The following is a 16,032-nucleotide window of genomic DNA, read 5'->3' as shown; positions in this document are numbered from 1 at the left end:
TGGACAGTCCACTAGTGTTGATTACAGTATGCATCACTCCACTAACCAATTATTCTTTATTAGTATATTAATTGGGCTTTATTATTAATGTTATCTCATGCTGGTCTCCCAGTTCCCCTTTTTAGTTTATTTTTTGGCCAGTGTTGGAGATTGACAGAGAGAGTGAGAGAGCAGTCAGGCCTTTTCTGATTCTTTCAATTATTTCAATTAGCTTTGCTTTTATTGGCAGGGATTATTGAAAGAATTATAAATCTGATTTATAAGTGATATAATTCCTTCTAGATAGAAACTCTAATGACTGGTAAATATATGTAATCATAAAAATTCTGTTAAATCAAGACAGTTTCTGGTACTGGATTCTTTTCATTCGAATTGGAAAAATGCAGCTTTGTCTTGAAAAGGGATTGTGTCTAAATACTCTGTTTTATCCTTCTAAATTCTTAATACAGTGGCCTGCAAAAAGTAAGTGCTCAGTAAATACCATTGATTGATTGTTCCCCAGTAACACATTTGATGTGGATTCAAGTGCATAATATCTCTCTGTAGAACATTCTGTGTTTAAATTTGGTCTTTTTTCCTTCAGTATCCCTGGTAAATGTCAGAGACTTTTATAAATTAAGGGCTGTTATTTAACTTCTAGAAAGCTAGTGAATTACCCACTTATTCCTAGCCAAAAGAAGTCAGTTTCATCTCAGAATATGAATAGAGAAAAAAAACAGTTTCCACTAATTTAATCTTACATCAAAATGCCACAAATATCAAAGATAAAATCATCTCAGTGCACATCTGTCAAAGGTGACAGAACATCTCATTATTTCAAATCAAGAAATGAACATTTGTTATTTTCTATTTGTGAAGGGCTTTTACAGTTCCCTACTATATTAAAACAGGAAGAATATTGCAAGCATAAGTCAGATATCAACATTCCCTTGTAGCTCCCTGAGAGGAGAAAGTGGCAGAGGAACCAAGGAATGACCTGGAATGGAGAGCTCCATCAGGTATCTAATCAATCAATCATAATTATTGAGTGCTTGGGGTGAGCAGAGCCCTGCCTGTAATAATAAAATAATAATAGTGGTATTTGTTAAGTACTTACTATGTGCCAAGCACTATTCTAAGTGCTGGGGTAGATACAAGCTAATCAGGTTGAACGCAGTCCCTGTCCCACATGGGGCTCACAGTCTTAATCTCCATTTTACAGATGAGGTAGCTGAGGCACAGATATGTGATGTGACTTGCCTACGGTCACACAGCAGACAAGTGGCAGAGCCAGAGTTAGGATCCAGGTCCTTCTGACTCTATCACTAGACCATGCTGCTTCTAAGCACTTGGGAGAATTCAGTATAACAGTTGGTAGACATGTTCCCTTCTACAGGAACGTGTAGTCTAGAGAGGAATAGAGAAACAGCTCCCTAGAGCTAGGCTTTCTCCCCAACATCTGAATTCTCGTGCCCTGGGGATGAGGTTTGAATCCCTAAGAAACATACACCTTCCCATACCTCCATCCACAATCTGGGAGAGGAGACTACATAGCCATCTCACAGACAAAATGATGGGAAGGGACGCAAGTTGGCCTAGTGGAAAGAGAACTGAACTACTCTAATCCTAGTTTTGCTATTGGCCTGCTGTGTGATTTTGAACAGGCTACTTAACCTCTTTGTGACTTAGTAAGTTCATCTAAGGCTAAGATACCTGCTTTTCCTATGTGGTATAATAGCTGCTTCTGATCTGATGATCTACTCCATTGCTTGAAGCATTGCCAGTGCTTAATAAAACCAAACAGAAGGGATGAAAATGAGTGAGTGAGTAGAAAAGAGAGAAAGCCCAAATCAAGAAGTTGGAAAGAGAACAGAAGAAAATGAATAAATAAAAAGGAGCATCCATGGAGGGGGGAAAAGTGTAGCAGGAGGGATAAATAAAGCCTAATAATTAAAAAGAAACCAAATCTCAGTGGGAGAAAATGTGCAGTTAGAGAAACAATAGAAAAATCTCAGGAAATAAATAGGTATGAAAACCCACACTCCCATAATGACACTGTTCTGTAAGTGCACTTCAGTGATGAAACACAAAGTGGGCTCTGTTGAAAGGGCAATGGAAATAAGTAGGTGTGGGCTCTTGCCTTCATGTAACCTACAATCTGAAACTGGAAGAGAACAGTATAAAAATGGTCAAATTCTCACAAATGGACCCAATCAGTATGAGTGTATAGGGTACAGGAAGTAGTGTAGAGATCTTATCTGCTCCCATGGATTCCACTACAGTCCTACAGAGATAGAGTAAAAGAGAAATCTAAACTAGAATAGAGAGGTGTAAGAATTTAATTTCATCCCAAACACTTTGTAGGATAGAGGATTTTATTGGCTTATTACCCATTTTATTTTATATGTAAAGTGAAAAGGGCACAAAAGTCATCAAAACTCTCTAGAAAGAATGAGACAAAACTTGTCACAATCTATTGACTCAGTATTCATTAATGGCTAACAGCATGATCATTCCACATTCTCCCAAATAGGGAGTTTCTGGGTAGCCTATTTGTTTCCTGACATGATTTCATGATTTTCATTACAGAATATTTGCTGCATTTCTGTGGTGAATATTTGCATTGAAATGCCTCAGTGTGTATTTAATATTCTAGTCTTCTGCCTTGAGTATTTTGCATTTATGTTTTATAGTACAAAGTAGTTTATGGCCTTTTAAATACATCAGAAATTGTTAAAGAAGAAAACAAGTTTTGGAAGGAAGTTATCAAACTATGGGAGAAAAATAAATACTATGGCATAATTCTCTCCTGGTTCTCCTATCTTTCTTTCTGCTTCTTTATGGTCTTTTCTGCTGGCTCTTTTTCCACCTCTCAGACCCTAACTGTGGGTAATAATAATGGTGGCATTTGTTAAGCAGGTATTATGTGCCAAACACTGTTCTAAGCACTGGGATAGACACAAGGTAACCAGTTTGTCCCACATAGGACTCACAGTCTTAATTCTCATTTAACAGATGAAGTAACTGAGGCACAGAGAAGTTACAAGGTTTGCCCAAGGTCACACAGCAGACAAGTGGCGGGGCTGGAATAAGAACCTTCGACCTCTGGCTCCCAAACCCGTACTCTTTCCACTAAGCCACGTTTCTCCAAGGCTCTGCCCAGAGTCTATTTTCACTTTACATTCACTCGCTTAGAGAGCTTATCTGCTCCCATGACTTCCAGTACTACTTCTATGTGGGTGACTACCAAAACTATCCTGCCAACTTTGACCTCCTACCTACTCTGCAAACTCATCTTTTTGCCTCCATTACAGGTCCAATGGATGTCCCACTATAAACTTAAGATCGATATATCCCAAACTGAACTCCTCAACTTCCCTCCCAAATCTACCCCTCTTAGTTGTTCCACACAAAATTGCTCATTTCATAAGACATCCAAAAAGAACTGAGATGATTTTAATTTAATATAAATTAAATGTATCTTAATTTACCAGTGTTCTAATTACTGTAAGATTATGAATATTATTAAAGACATGAATGAACCCATTAATCTTAGGCTGTGATAATGCCTCTAGAAAGCTATATTCTTTTGCCTCTTAAGTAAAGGATCTTGACATTACAAACGTTCCTCTTCTCTGAACTTATCTCTAAACTTTTAGTTAAATCATGAATGTCAGTAAAGAGAGCAAAGTGAACTGTTTAGTCTGTTACCTAGCAGTCAAGCTGTTACAGCTCTGCTTTCTCCTTAACAGAACTGTGTGGTTTCCTGCAGCAGTCTGGAAAACAGAAATGCAAATAAACCGGGTTTATAGTCAAGATAGAGCATCAGAATTTTAGCATATGTTTCTTTCCTGAAGTGACAAAAGAACTGAAAATCAATGCAACAAGAAAAATAACAGCAGGAGGGATGAACATTCATTTGGTTGCCAAAGATGTCAGCTAGGTAGTTTCTGCAAGAAGCTGTTTGATCTTTCATGAAGGATGTTTTGCTTTTAACTGATATCTGTGCATAAAAATGATGTCTGGGGATTTGGGTAGAAGCTAAATATTTCTTACCACAGATAGGAAGTCTAGTGACTTAAATGAATACCCTGCATTCATTCATTCATTCATTCATTCGTTCAACCGTATTTATTAAGTGCTTATTGTGAGCAGAGCATTGTACTAAGCTCTTAGGAAAGTATAATACAGCAATAAACAGTGACATTCTCTGCCCACAGTGAGCTCGCAGTATAGAGAGGGATTTATTTACACTTTGTCCATGAACACTGGTAAAGCTGCAGATTCTGTAGTGACATATGTTGTGTCCAATAAACTCACAGAATAGTCCTCTTGTAAGGAGATATGGCTTCCTGTCTCTTACTGTCCTGTTCTATACTTTTATTATGGGCATGTTTCTCTAAAGGGTCTTGTGATGGAAACATATAATAGATCCTCTGCCAAAACATGAATTCTGATTAAATATTTTAAATGAGTATGTTAATCATTACAACAATGTAATGGAAAGTGTATCTATTTCATTCTAAAATGTGATGAAAAGGAGCCAAGCAAAAAGTCAATATTTAATTCTTGCTGAGAATCATTATTTCATCATTAAAATACATAAGTGAAAGGAGAAAAGCTAAGAAAGTAACAAGAACGCTTCAAAGCCCAATGCCCTTCTGTGCATACATTTTAAGATAATAATTTGGAAGTTATTTCCTCATTCCAGCCCCAAGTTCAAACTTATTTCAAAAACACATCATGGAAGTGTTGGAAATCAGGATCCAGGGCTATAGCCTTGGCTCCCCACTCTCAACTGCCTTACCCAATTGCCATTCTCCTCTCATTCCATTGTGCCTGCTACAACCCCTTGTCTGAGGTTTAAAAATAGTCTCAAAACTTCTGAGGGGAGAAGTAAGCTGGGGGCTCTACAGGAGGAGGTGGGAAGGGGACTAGATTGGGATTGGTGGGCCCAATGTAGCCTGTTAGCCCCAGGTCTCCTGTGAGCCTAATCCAGCCCTGGGGAAGAGTATTTTTTTGGGGGACACCATTTTGCTTACAACTGCTTACCTGTTCAGAGCTCCAGTTATTCAAGTTCAGATTGTAGAGTGGGCCTTTGTAAGTAAAATGGGTTTTTTTGTTCCCCACCCAGCTTAATTACCAACCTGGGAAAATGTGGCTGCAGAGTCAAATTACTGAGACCCTCAGAGGAAAATTATTCTGCTAGATGGGCCTGGGTCTGGTACACTGTTTTTACAAGGACAATCACCCCTGAAATTAGACTGGTCGCCTTGCCCTATCATTGTGCAGATTGAAATTCCCAGTGGATAGTTCTCCATCAGAAAGAGTTGAGTAGAGGGTTGTTTTTCTGCAGTTGCTTGCTTCTGTTTCCAGGCTTCCCCCACTGCATGCTCTTAACTGTTCAGACATTTGATTAATGCCTTAGCTGCAGAGTGACAATTCCATTTCACACCTTCATCCATCATCCTTGGCCCATATCCAGAGGGTTTTGAGACCCTAACAAGCTACCACCTAACCCAAAGAGGAATTTCTATTCCCCAATTGTATGATTGATCGAGTTTTATATTCTTGCCATCAAATAGATTGTGCAGAATTTAGGTAATGCTGTTTTCCCTTTTTGCGGGTAAGACATTTTAAATTCAGCTGAACTTAAGATCTGAAATCTGGCTGCAGAATTTGCAAAATGTGCCCCAGACAGTACTAGGCAATGTTATTAATGTTTTGTGGGCTTCTTTTCATGTTCCCTCTGTGAATAATATTGTGGTTTTGTATCCCTTCAATTTGGTGTCTGTTTGGGGGATTTCTACTCCCCAGTTTGCTAGCTGGAAAGCTCCTTACCCCTTGTCTTCCTCTTGGATGTGCTGCTGTGTTTACTACTCCCCTTTAGGCTATTAAAAAATTTAGGGGTGGCCAAAGAGACCCCTGTGTTTGTGTAGACTATATAAATACTTGAATAGCTAATCTATGACACTGTCCTCTTGCCTCCTTTTCTCATCCTCCCCCTTCTAGACTGTGAGCCCATTGTTGGTTAGGGACTCTCTCTATAGGTTACCAATTTGTACTTCCCAAACGCTTAGTACAGTGCTCTGCACACAGTAAGCGCTCAATAAATACGATTGATTGAATGAATGAATGAATGAGTGTCAGTGTGGGATCCTGGAGGCATCAAAGGGCAAAATATCCATGATTTTCCTCTTCAGGTCTGAACAGAAAAATATCTGTGACTTCCTCTTCAAGTATGGACACTGTGACCTCCAATGAGGATAATTTGAAAGTAGAAACTCGGGATTTGACACCTGAGGTATTGTGGGAACATCAGGCAAAGGACGATTCATACCATAATCCGATTCTTCTGCCTCCCTTGTCCTGCATTTGATATGTACTTTCCAAGCACTTAGAAGAGTTCTCTGCACACAGTAAGCACTCAATAAATACGATTGAATGAAAGAATGAATGAATGAAGTGATGGACATTTTCAAGTACATGAAAGTACAGGATGGTTTCTGGTCCATGGTGTATATACTACCAAGCCCTTAGTACAATGCCTAAGTGCACAATTAATGTCATGGATTGTTAGTTGTCTAATTGAATCATTGGATGATACATTATCTCTGTGGCTTGGGATCTAGCTGACTTGAAATGTCTCTTGAAGCAAACACTCTAGTGCCATCCTCCCTTCCTTAAGTGAGTAAAGGGAATTGTAAAGGGATAATGGGAGCAGCATGGCCTAGTGGAAAGAGCACAGGCTGGGAGATAAAGGACCTGCATTCTAATCCCAGCTCTGCCAGTTGCCTGATGTGGGACTTTCAGCAAGTCATTTAACTTCTCTATGTCTCATCTGTAAAATAGGGATTCAGTGACTTTTCTTCTTCCTCAGACTGTGGGTCTCATGTGGAACAGGAACTATGTCTCACTGATTAAACTGTATAAACCTCAGCTGCTTGATACATAGTGAGCACTTAACAAATACCATCATTTTAAAAAAAAACCTATGTCAGGGAAATGTAAGACATCAATCAACAGTATTTATTAAGCACTTAGTGTGTGCAGAGCACTGTATTATGAACTTGGGAGCATACCAAAAAAAATGCAGCTTTTGGAATCCTAATGAGAATGCCTCTTTTGGAAATATTTCTGGACTGATAATGTGAGCTGGATAAAGCATCCTGTTTGTTAGCTAAGTGTAAGGGATTATATATGTAAATTTTGAAAGTCTCCTATCATTAATTATGCTCAGTTTTTAAGGTGTGCATTATAACCCTCTAGACTATAAGCTCATTATAGGCAGGGAACATTTCTGCTAATTCTGTTGTATTGTACTCTCCTAAGTGCTTAGAAGAGTGCTCTTTAATATAATAAGTGCTCAATAAATACCATTGATTGATTGATTGATAACCCCACGGAACAAAAAAGAAACTACATTCAAATAGAATTCTCCTCAATAATTCCACAAATATCTTGTAATAATATTAATAATAATGGTATTTTTTAAATGCTTAGTAGGTGCCAGGCTCTGTTCTAAGTGCTGGGTAGATACAAGGTAATCAGGTAGGACACAGTCCCTGTCCTACATGGGGCTCACAGTCTTCATCCCCATTTTCCAGATAAGGGAACTGAGGCCCAGAGAAGTGAAGTGAATGGCCCAAGGTCACACAGAAGACAAGTGGAGGAGCCAGGATTAGAACCCATGACCTTCTGACTCCCAGGCCTGTTCTCCCTCCACTATGTCATGCTGCTTCTCTACTGTATTTTCTTGTACTGCTGGGCATTCTTGGAGGTAGAGTAAATAGCTGTCTTGCAAACCTAAGGGATCATCATTTTATATTTATAGATGATAGAAACACCTATGGAGATAAAAAATAAACCATTTTCTCCTTAGTAAATTGGGCTTGTGATTTTAATGCAAGCTAACAAAGGAAATCAGAATAAAGAACATCAACTCTCCTTAAATTTAGAAAAAAATACATAGGCAATTAAGATTTAATACGTGATCAAGGTGAATCAATGGTGCTAATAATGATCAATGAGTCATTCAGAGATTTTCATTTAATGGATTGAAACTGGCTACCTGGATCCATATTGGATGGGGATGGGGGGTATCTGTAAATAGGGCTAAAAAAGATAATTTCTCATTGGTAATTAGTTTTCTTCGCAAAATCTGATTTCAGGAGAGCCCAGATAAATACAGAACAATTCAAGTCAAGGGGTTTTTTTTTTGTTTGTTTATTTACGAACAATAAACTTTCTTAAATCTATTAGGTTTTAAACAAAATAAATATTTAAAGCTTCAGAGCCATCTGAACATAGTAAATTTGACTACAAGAAGTATTTTCTATGAGAGGGTACATTCTATCCATCTCCTTCAATTTTATGGGATAAGAGAAATAGATTTTTAAATTTAAATAGCCTTTCTGGCAGTTTTGTTAAGTTTAAAATGAGGCACAAAACAGGATGGCATAGTATATTACATACTCTCACAGTCCTCTTCCAAGGGAGAAGTTACTGTTTTAATTAACTCCTCAGGTATTTGTTTGGAAGAATGCATAGGTCTCTTCTGCAACAAATTATTATTATAACTCTGGACACAATTATGAAGGAAACCAGTGCTTGTAGAAACATTTAAGAACAAGCTGTATTTTTGAGGAAAACTGATTTCCAAAATTTTTCAGCAGCTCATAATGACCTTCAAATAAAACTAATGATGAAATACAAAATTGAGAACACGTTTTTTCCATTTTCAGATAAAGACACTTAGAAAGCAGAAACTGTTTCTGTCCTTCATCTAAAACAGGAATCATAAGTGATAAGTTAATGTAAAAATATTAGTTATCTAAAGTTATTGCAGACTGTAGGCTACTGAAGACTATTGAACCTTCATAAATTGATATCAAGTGGAAAATAGTGCTCATTCAAGCGATTGAACCTTTTTGAGGATGTCACATTGCCCATATGATATACTTAGGAGAAATGAGGAGATGTACATCTCCAGTTCTGTGCCATTTGGAACTGAACATAGGAGTAAATAGTCATAGTGCTTCAAACACATCCTGTGGGAAAGTCAAGGTGGCAGAGAGGTGAGAAAATCATGGGGAAACACGATCAGTTTGAAATTACAAATATAAGAACTTTTGAATATTCCAATCCTTGGGTGATAAATCAGTCAGTGGTATTCATTGAGCACTTACTGTGTGCAGAACACTGTACTAAGTGATTGGGAGAGTACATACAATACAGAGAGTTGATAGAAACATTCCCTGTCCACAACAACCTTACAGTCTGTTTACTGTGATATTTTTAAGTGTTTACTCTGTGCCAAGCACTGTAGTAAGTGCTAGGGTAGCTACAAGATAGGTTCCACTTGGGGCTCACAGTCTAAATAGGAGAAATAAGAAGTATTGAATCCCCATTTTGCAGATGGGGGAACTGAGGTACAGAGAAGTTAAGTGACTTGTCTAAGGTCACACACAACATGTAAACGGTGGAGCTGGGATTAGGCCCAGGGCCTCTGACTCCAAAGTCTGTGCTATTTTCACTAGGTCATGCTGCTTCCCTAGAAAACAGTCTAGAGGGGATCTAGCCAGATCCAGAATACTGTGATGCATATGTGCATTGTTTTCATTTGGATGGAAGAATAGAGGTATAGCTATCATATAATAGATGATCTCTTTTTATATGGTTAATTAATAATAATAGTTGAAGTAGTTATTAAACCCTTACTGTGTTCCAAGCACTCTACTAAATGCTGGGGTTGTTTCAAGAAAATGAGGTGGGACATAGTCTTTGTCCCACACAGAGCTTGAGTCCAAGTAGGAAGAAGACCAGGTATTGAATTCCCATTTTATGTTATGTTGAAACTGAGTTATAGAGAAATTAAATGACTTGCCAAAAGTCATACAGCTGTCAAATGGGGATTAAAACCCAGATCCTCTGTCTTCCAAACCTACTCTGTTTCCACACTGCATATTATGCATTATTACTATATAAGTTTATGTGTATGAATTATATGAATATTTGGAATCTGTATGCGTCTGATTTTGTATGAAGCTACAGAGGACATTCCAACTGACAAAATTAACCACTTCAGCTAAAACACATCAAAATATAAGCACAAAATTTAAATGATGAAACAGCTCTACAGATAGAAAGAATTAAATATTCATCTGTGTGTCCCATCACATGATGGATTTAGCAAGAACGACAGGTGGAGCAGCTATAAAGAAGCAGCCTCGAAGTAATTCTGGGGAGGAGCAACATGGCCTAATGGAAAGAGCATAGGTTTAGGAGTCAGAGGATTTGGTTTATAATCCCAGCTCCTCTACTTGCTTGCTGTGTAACTTTGGGGAAGTCATTTAACTTCTCAGTGCTTTCAGTTTCCTCATCTGTAAAATGGGGATTCAAAGCCTGTTCTCCCTCCTACTTAGGCTGTGAGCCCCAAGTGGATCAGAGACTTCGTCCAACAGAATATCTTGTATCTACTCCAGTGCTAGGTACTTAGTAAATGCTTAACAAATACTATTATTATTGTTACGGACAAGAGGTATAGTGAGAGGCAAGGTCATGTAGTGTCCAGTTCTGACCATCTCTCTCTAACCCACCTGCCAGAGCTTTTCAAATTTTATCTGAGGCAGCTCTTTCCCCAGCCTGACTTCTGCTTCTCAGACACTCATGGGAATTTCTGATTAACAACTAAAATCATTTCTGGATTATTAGAGTTAATTGAGAGCTGTAAAGATAATGAGTAATTGGAAAGCACTTCCTATTTACAAAATGCTATATAAATGCAAAGTAATAGAACTATTTGGAATAAATTTGGACAATATTAATCATGTGCTCAATAATTCATTCTCCCTTCACCTTGTGCTTTTGGTTTCCAGTCACATAGTAGCGGAGAAATTGATGCTATTCACTTATTTTTTGGCATGGCTGGCCTAGTTGGCTTGAATGAAATCCTGCAAGTGAGCCTATCCATTAAATTACCTGTTCTAATTGTACTGATTGCTTTTAGAGGTTCAGAGAAGCAATTGACCTTTCTAGAATTTATCTCATCTGAATCTTTGGAGGTTCATCCCAGCTAAATTCAGTTACAATCGATAATAAAATCTACCCTATTTCCTTTTTTTTTTTTGCTGTTGCAAGTTGTTTCCAAATGAGAAAGGTGAGAAACAATATTTGTCTTGGTGATGGGGCAGTTCCAGTCTCTCAACTGGAATTCTTCACCACTTCTTTTCCTTTTTCAAACTTTACTCTCTGTTTCCGTGAGCTCTACTGGTGCATAATATTCCACAGGAAAGGTTAAAAGCTAAGGACAGTTGGTCTGGAACTGAAATTTGTATGGACTCTCTCATTATATTTGTAGGACAGCTGTTTCCTGGGGAAAGAAAGCCATCACAGGGAAGTAACAGAAGGAAAAGAAGATGCAAGCTGATAAACATCTCTCTTCTGGATTCAAGAAGATGCAAGCAAGTTTGTCATAACTTCCCTTTCTCATTATTTTAGAATTTGGCAATGATTAACATGTTACTCACTGTTTTGTGATAAATCAAAGAGAAGAAAAAAATGAGCAAAAAACCCAATAACAGGTCCAACCACTGGGTAGCTTATGATCATTACTGGGTTTCTCTAGGCCACTTAGTTGTTAAAGAATTAGAGATGAAGCAGGGCAGCTAGAAATCAGTCCAGAAATTAAGAAACCTGAATCAGAACATTACCTCTCACAGGGTATATATAGTTTTCTAATGGATGGTTTTTTTTTTTTTTCCTAGAACACTCTAATTTTAACTTATTCTGTTTTGGGCAAATTTGAACCTTGTCACCAACCTAATGTTTGCAGAGAAGGTAATGATTTCAGGATCATATCAATCAATCAGTTGATTTATTAGCAGAGCATGGTACTAAGAGCTTGGGAAAGTACTTCATGTGTCACTGATTTCACTCCGAGTCCATCCTGGTCTGCTTGACAATGGAGTACAGTAAGAGATGTTCATTCATTCAGTCATTCATTCATTTAATCATAGTGAGTGCTTACTATGTGTACAGCATTGTACTGAGCACTTGGGGGAGTACAGTATAACAATAAACAGACACATTCCCTGCCCACAATAAGCTTATAGTCTGGAGGGAGAGGCCAGTTTGAGTTTGAACATTCCCACAGATCTGTTCCCAGCCCTTCCTCCATGGCCCCCAACCAGTTGTGTAGGCTTAGTGCCCCTCAGCCCAGAAGGGCTAGGAACGTTAGCATGGTCCTGATGTCAAAGCACCTACCTATCCCTTGGTTGCCTCTATAAATGTGCCTTCCCAAGCAAGCATTTCCACAGCTCTTGCTCTTTCAGTTCAGTTCTAAGCCATTGGGGCCAAACTCATGATAGCAAGGTCATAAGCCTGAAAGAAGGACAACCCTCCACTCTGTCAATAGTAGGAGTATGAATGTATGTGTTAAGATCCCCCCTCCTCACCCCACCCGGACTATGAGCTCATTGTGGGGAGGGATTTTCACTGTGTATTGTTGTATTGGGAAGCAGCATGGCTCAGTGGAAAGAGCCCAGGCTTGGGAGTCAGAGGTCATGGGCTCTAATCCCGGCTCCGCCACTTGTCTGCTGTGTGACTTTGGACAAGTCACTTAACTTCTCTGTGCCTGAGTTACTTCAACTGTAAAATGGGGATGAAGACTGTGAGCCCCACGTGGGACAACCTGATTCCCTTGTATCTACCCTAGCGCTTAGAACAGTGCTTGGCATATAGTAAGTGCTTAACAAATACCAACATCATCATTATTATTATTATTATTATTATTATTATTATTATTATTGTACTTTCCCAAGAACTAAGCACAGTGCTCTGCACATATGAAGTAAGCACTTAATAAATATGAATGAATGAATCTTAATGCGTCAAGCACTGTTTTAAGTGTTGGAATTTATATAGGCTAATCAGGTTAGACACAGTCCCTGCCCCATATAGGGTTCACAGGTAACTGAGACCCATAGAAATAAAGTAACTTGCCCAAGGTCATTCAGCAGACAAGTGGAGGATCTGGGATTAGAACCCACATCCTTCTTACTCCCAGGCCCGTGCTCTATCTCCCTCTGATTTTAAGAGTACTGTACCACTCTTGACAGCAGACCTGAAGTCTCCTGAGGGCAGAGTGAATGGAAGTCTGGCTGTGGGCGCTTGCTGTAGACTATCAGGTGAATTCTGGCCTGACCTCCATGAGATCCAGCCAGAATAGGTCCATATGTGGTCATTTCTTTCTAATGTAAGCTATCCCTGAGGTAAACATAAAGCTAGAGTGAGTAAGTTAACTTGGGGACTATCTTTAACTGAATGCAGTTTCCAGCCATTTCTCTAGGGAAGCTCTCAGTTTGCCAGCTGCCAGGCCTACACATGCAGTGTCAGTCTTCTGGTAGCCAGACCATCCACTTGGCCCTGATAATTTTGAACCTCAAACATTGTAGATACTATTTTGTAAACCTCAACTTTGGTATATTCTTTTTATATTGCTGGAAGACAGGATACCTGCCCTTAAAGAGCTTACAATTTAGTAGGAGCAGTAGATAGAATAAATTACAGATGAAAAGAAGCGGAGTATGAAGTTATGAAGTATGTATATAAGTGCTGTGGGACTGGCGTGAGGTGAGTATTAAGGTGCTTAAGGAAGATGTGAGGCTGGGGTGAGGAAAGAAATTGCTTAAGAAGTACAGATCCAAATGCATGGGTGATGCAGAAGGCAGAGCGAATATTTGGGGAAATGAGGGGTTAATCAGGGAAAGTCTCCTGTAGAAAATGTTTGGTTTTAGATGGGGAAATGAGGGGTTAATCAGGGAAAGTCTCCTGTAGAAAATGTTTGATTTTAGATGGGGAAATGAGGGGTTAATCAGGGAAAGTCTCCTGTAGAAAATGTTTGGTTTCAGATGGGGAAAGTAGCTGTCAGTAAAATATGGAAAGAGGAGGGAGTTCCAGATTACAGGGAGGACGTAAACAAGGGGACATCAGTGAGACAAATAAATTCAAGGTACAGTGAACAGGTTGACATTGGAGGAGCCAAGTGCACAGTTGGGTTGTTGTGGGAGATTAGGAGTTAAGAAGGAGAGAGTTGTTTGAGTGCTTTATAGCCAATGATAAGGAATTTCTGTTTGATGCGGTGATGGATGAGCAACCATTGGAGGTTTTTGAGGAGTGCAGAGATGTGGACTTAATCTTTTTTTTAGAAAATATATCCAGGCAGCAAAATGAAATAGGGACAGGAAGGGGGGTGGTGTGTGACGGGGGCAGGGAAGTCAGCGAGGAGACTGCTGCAGTAGTTGAGGCATAAGTGAAGTAACACGGTGTAGTGGATAATGCACAGGCCTGGGATTCAGAAGGTCAATGGTTCTAATCCCGGCTCCACCACTTGTCTGCTATGTGGCCTTGGGAAAATCACTTAACTTCTCTTTGCCTCAGTTACCTCATCCGTAAAAATGGGGGTTAAGAGTGTGAGCCCAATCTGGGACAGGGACTGTGTCCAACCTGATTAACTTGTATCTACCCCAGCACTTAGAACAGTGCTTGGCACATAGTAAGCACTTACAAGTACCATATTTATTATTGTTATTATTATAAGTGCTTGAATGCAGCGAGTTAGGAGGTTGGATGGAGAAGAATGATGGATCTAGAAATGCTATGATGGAATAACCAAGAGGATTTGATGGCAGACTTAATATGCAGGTTGAATGAAAGAGATGAGTTCAGGATGATAGTGATTGTAGTATTGAGAGGCAGCATGATTTAGTGCATAGAGCACGGTCCTGGGAGTCAGAAGGTCATGGGTTCCAGTTCTGGCTTCACCACTCGTCTACTGTGTGACTTTGGGCAAGTCACTTCACTTCTCTGTGCCTCAGTTACCTCATCTGTAAACAAATGGGGATTAAGAATCTGAGCCCATTGTGGAACAGGCACTGTGTCCAACCTGATTAACTTGTATCTACCCCAGAGTTTAGAACAGTTCTTGGCACATAGTAAGCAAGCACTTAACAAGTACCATAATTATTATTATGGGTTAAGCGCATTAGTATTCCTGAAGATTCATGTCAAAAATAGTGTACAAACAAGTCACAGAGAAGCATTATATGTGGCTCTCCACAAGTAACTGATTGAAGCCGAGCTAACAGTCTGCATTAATAACTACGATGGCCTTATTTTGCCTTGAAAAAATAAAGTCTTCCTGGTATGAAAACTAAAGATATTCTCTGTATTTTGTGCTTACTTATAATATTTCAAGGGTTCTTCAGGCCAACAGGATCTTTCATCTTTGGAATAATTCAAGGAAGTCTAACTTCTGGTTTTTGAATCGTCTACTCATATGTGAGTACTCAGGCACATCATTTGGAGCCTTGGAGAAGGGAGAGTGTTAATTCTCATCCTGGGCCATGTGGGGACAGGACCTGAAAACTGAGAAATTACGAAAAGAGATTTTCAAATAGGTTTATGGAATTTGCTACCTAGAGAAGGTGTGCAGGGTGAAAACCTGATCCTGTTCAAGAGAGTTTGGATAAATTTACTAATCAATGGTCCATAAAGAGTTGGAAGAAGGAAAGCTAAGACCGTAGAAGGATGATTTAGATATAAATAGATGATTCATTCCTACACACAATGACACATGATGACTTTTTTGGTAAAAAGATCATTTAACATCCAAAGCCATTTCCTTCCTGACCTTCCCCTTGCCTAAACCATCAACTTAGAATAATAGCAACAACAATAATGATAATAATGAGTGCTTCTGCATCAAACAGAAACTCCTTAGCATTGGCTTTAAAGCACTCAATCAGCTTGCCCCACCCTACTTCCCCTCACTAATACTGTAGCCCACCCTGCACACTCCGCTCCTCCAGAGTCAGTTTACTCACTGCGCCTCGATCTCATCTATCTCACCGCCGACTCCTTTCCCACAGCATTCTCTTAGCCTGGGACTCCCATCCCCTCAATATACACCAGACCACCACTTTCTCTACCTTCAAAGCATTACTAAGGTTACACCTTCTCCAAGAAGTCTTCCCTGATTAAGCTCTCTCTTCT

Source organism: Tachyglossus aculeatus, chromosome 7, assembly GCF_015852505.1.
Source record: "Tachyglossus aculeatus isolate mTacAcu1 chromosome 7, mTacAcu1.pri, whole genome shotgun sequence".
Taxonomy (NCBI): domain Eukaryota; kingdom Metazoa; phylum Chordata; class Mammalia; order Monotremata; family Tachyglossidae; genus Tachyglossus; species Tachyglossus aculeatus.
The sequence above is the reverse complement of the archived record's forward strand: the minus strand, read 5'-3'. Positions refer to the sequence as shown.